This window comes from Miscanthus floridulus, chromosome 10 (genome assembly GCF_019320115.1).
Source record: "Miscanthus floridulus cultivar M001 chromosome 10, ASM1932011v1, whole genome shotgun sequence".
Classification (NCBI taxonomy): domain Eukaryota; kingdom Viridiplantae; phylum Streptophyta; class Magnoliopsida; order Poales; family Poaceae; genus Miscanthus; species Miscanthus floridulus.
Genome location: NC_089589.1, coordinates 41,998,314 through 42,002,454, shown reverse-complemented (window position 1 = coordinate 42,002,454; position 4,141 = coordinate 41,998,314).

The window sequence follows — 4,141 nt, the reverse complement described above, 5'->3', positions numbered from 1 at the left end:
ATTAAACTAGTTATATCAATTTAAATATATGTTTTGATTATAATTTGTTTAGCTGAACTCACGTCATATTCAGTTATAGTGTAGATGCTCTTACATGTTCTTTTAATTTGAAAAGTTAAAGTTTATTTTGATTGAATAATACATGCACATCCGCTCCTTAATACATTATTAATTATTCCATTGATAAATCCTAAACTGATGTAATTCTTACATCATTTTGGTTTTCCTTTTAAAAATAATAAATGCAAGGGCTTATACGTGCTATATATGTTTTGAATATATACTCTCACTTGTTATTATATCTTTGTAAGTCAAAATTTAATTTGCATAAATGATATCAAAATAACTATAATTAAGATATGAATAGTTTATCTTAGTTTTCTAAATCTAATAACTCAAGTATAAAATGACTTAACTCAATTTTAGATATTCCCCTGAGATATCTTATACATGTTTTATGATCATTAAAATGGATAAAGCATATAGTTTTCTTTCCAACGTAAATCCTTCGATAGATGTTTCTGTTTCTCTGTAGCTCCGGTTAGTGTGCCTTTCGCGTGTGTGTGATCATAGCAATGTGTAGATTAGATTTTGAATCTTTTCATTGATTGGTGTATTATTCTAATCTAGTATGTTTGCTATGCATGCTTGTTCGGATGCTTGTGTGGTGCTTTTCGGTCTTGTCCAGTCGGTGAGTTTTGCGTTGGTGATCTATAAGAAGTTGGAGATCAAGAAGAAGAAGAAGAAGAAGAAGAAGAAAACGTTGAAGATTAAAGCTTACCGAAGGATCGGTGTTTAAGGCAAGTATAGCTTGGGTTTTCTTTCTGTAACCATGATCTTGGTCTTGTTTAATGAAATGTGATATAAACATAAATGATGAATGTTATCCTTTGGCAAAAGCTGGGATTTACAGTACAACTGTGAGGGCTATATGGCTCTGGCTTTAGCTCAGTTTGAGAACCTTTTTCTAGCGGGTTAGAGGGCTGCGAGTTGGGTATAGGACAACCTCTGTCCTGTTGAGCATAGCTTTGAAAGTGTGCCTTTCTTTATTTTTGGAAGGGGGGTTCCTATATCTGATGACCCTACGGCCCTAGCTTGTTAGACGAAATCTTTGAAAGGCTTTATAGTGAACCCTGCCGACCTTCCTTGGTAGTGGGTTAAGAGGCTGATCACCTCGGGCGAAAGGACAAATCACAACTCACAGTGAAAGTGTACACCTCTGCGCAGAGTTTAATAAACTGGTATACTAGCCGTGCCCACGGATACGGGCGGCCCGGAAAACTGAGAGAATTGTTGTATGTTCATTTAAATTGTTTATGTGCAATTCATTATTCAATTACACTTGATCATGTGGTTATGGATTACAATACCTTGTTGCTATATTTGTGGAGTTCGACATGGACTCACTCTTGCTATTCCCCCACACCTCAGGAGAAGTTTTAGGCTTGTGATCAACCAGTCAGTTGGATCTAGTGGAGTGAAGTTGCACCTGGAGATCAGAGTTGTCTATCCGTTGATTGCTTTCTAAGGTTATCTCTTTTACTAAGTACGTCATATAATAAGCATTGTTATTTGGTATCACCTCTCTTTTGTAGCTATATGTGAGAATTGATTCTAAAGACTCACATATGGTGTGCATCAGGTTTTGTCCTTAAAACTGGGTGTTACAAGTGGTATCAGAGAAATGCTGACTGTAGGATATAAGCCTAGTAGAAACTGGTCGTTCTAAGGTTTAAAAGTTGCAACAAAAATCCTTGCTCTATAAACCTTGATATTATCTTCCCTACTACATTCTTACCCTTGATATTCGTCCCCTCCTTGATGCTTATTTAAAAGCTTTTTGTTCCCATCTACTCCTTGCTTTGATATGCTTTTAGAATCTTGTCTTACCACCTTCTCGCGCAATTTGAAGTTAAGCTATAGGATCTTTACCCATAATATTAAGAAGACGATAGCATCGCAAGTTTAAGTCAATGATTGAATTGTGCACCCTAATTGCTTGTTGGCTTGTCATTATGATTATGTTTTGTTTTGAATCTTTGTAATGAGTTCAATGATTTTGTGGGATTTTCCACAAATTCATTTAGTTTATAGGCATAAGACATAAGGATTAATGAATAGATAGTTGGGTTTTGGTTTTCTCCTGTTTTCCTATCCTATCTTTCTGGAGCAACCTGTCATCTTTGGTTTATATCTCTGGTTTCGGGCAATCAAAAATCATGGTAAACTTTTAGAGAATACTAGACTTCAACATGTTTCTCTGACCTCCAGAATCACCCTGATAGCTATTATGGTTATGAAGTTATGAAAATCATAAGAGGATGTATCTGTGCTGTCAGAAATCTGGAGCAGTCTGTAGTCTTCTGGTCAGAACACAATTTTGGCTCATGCAAAGTCTATGAAATTTTTCTGGGAACAACTAGACTTATGTACCTTTCATATGCCTCTGGAATCACCCCCATAGCTAATATATTTTGGGAGATATAAACATAACAAGCCGAAGTTTATGTGCAGTCTGTAATCTGGGACAGTTTCTGTTGTGTGCTGTTTTTGACCAACTTAACTGCCGAATCTGGAAAAGTGTTCTAAAATAAAGTTGTAGAAGATTTCATAAGCTTTCCAACGGTATAAAGTACAACTTCATTGGATTTACATAACAGAAGTTATACTAGTTTTACTACGCTGCTGTTTTTATGCTAGCGAGGAACTGTAGGTTCTGGTTTTTGCCAATGCACATGAGTCACTTTGGGATAATAGGACGACATCATGATAACTATCTCATTTAGAAGCCCCTGGTTGATGTGTTCTTAAGGGGGGTAGCCAAGGCATAAAGGAATCGCAAGATGGGGGTCTCATACAATCTAGAGCTTCACTTGGAAGTATCAGTTATTCCTACGATTGAGGAATCACTATCAGACACAAGGATCTTTGTTCAAGATTGTTAACATGTTGGATCATCTATAAGGAGCTCAAATATTTTGTCAAGATTGGTCTTCGCTTCAAGCTATCATCACTTGGGAGTTCAATCTTCAACACAAGACAAGTTGGTACTGATGGCATACGAAAATATGATGATTGGACTTCTCTACAGTTGGTTCTTTGTCAACTTAAGTGAGTTTAGTTTGGATGGAGTTCTCTTTTTGGTTGTGGGATGTCTCTAATGATAGAATTATATGGACAATCGCTCAAGAGAGATGTGTTGAGCTGGAACCCGCTTAAGTATGCAAGAGGGATTTAGAGTTCCCCGGAATGGTAAGATTCTATCACACGTTCATTAGAGGTATTATAGTGTTGAACACAAGAGTTTCTTTTATAAAGCGGTTGGCAAGGATATGGATGTGTTATATGTAAGAAAGCAGTGAATTATGCATCAAGTCAACTATGGAGGCTTGAGATGGACTATTTGACATATGAGATCTGCAGTTATCCATTGTGGAGCATAGTGGTATTATCTACTTGGATATGAAGAGTGATATCTACGTGAATCATAAGAATCTAAGGGACATTTTTAGTAAGTTGGTTTGGGATTGTGACATCAGTGTTGGGTTCAATTAACCAAATGTTTTTGGTTTAGAAGTATGTGTTATCTTTAGAAGAAATAAAAGTCATTGCCAATGCCATTAGCAAATTGGAAGAGTTATGCTAAGCAGATTGGACGACACCATGGATTAAGTTTTGTGTTTAAGAGTCACAACTCAACCTAAGCATATATATAGTTAATAGTGTTTTGAAGTTGGAATCTATTTTGGACCAAGAGAGAGTAATACATGAGGATCAATTGGAACATGGATGTATGAAGTAGTCGATTTGATATCTTGGACAAAAAAAAGAAATCTAGCAAGACATGTTGAGAAGTATTGTGTTACATTTTGGAATTAGTGAGGACAAGAGTTTGTCATCCAATGGATTCCAAAGTGGTCTATGTGAGAAGCATATGGAGTGTCATTGTGAAGAATAAGCTAGCACCCAGCTGCAACAGTTCATTGAGGTTGTTAAAAAGGAAAAGAGAAGAGGCCTAACAATTGGAAGAGTACCAGAGAGTTGGTTTGTAGATACTTGAGAGTTAATTAGAGGGCCTATCAACATCTTGGGATCAGCGAGTATGCTATTTGGAGTAAAAGTTAACAGGTGTGCAAAGTCA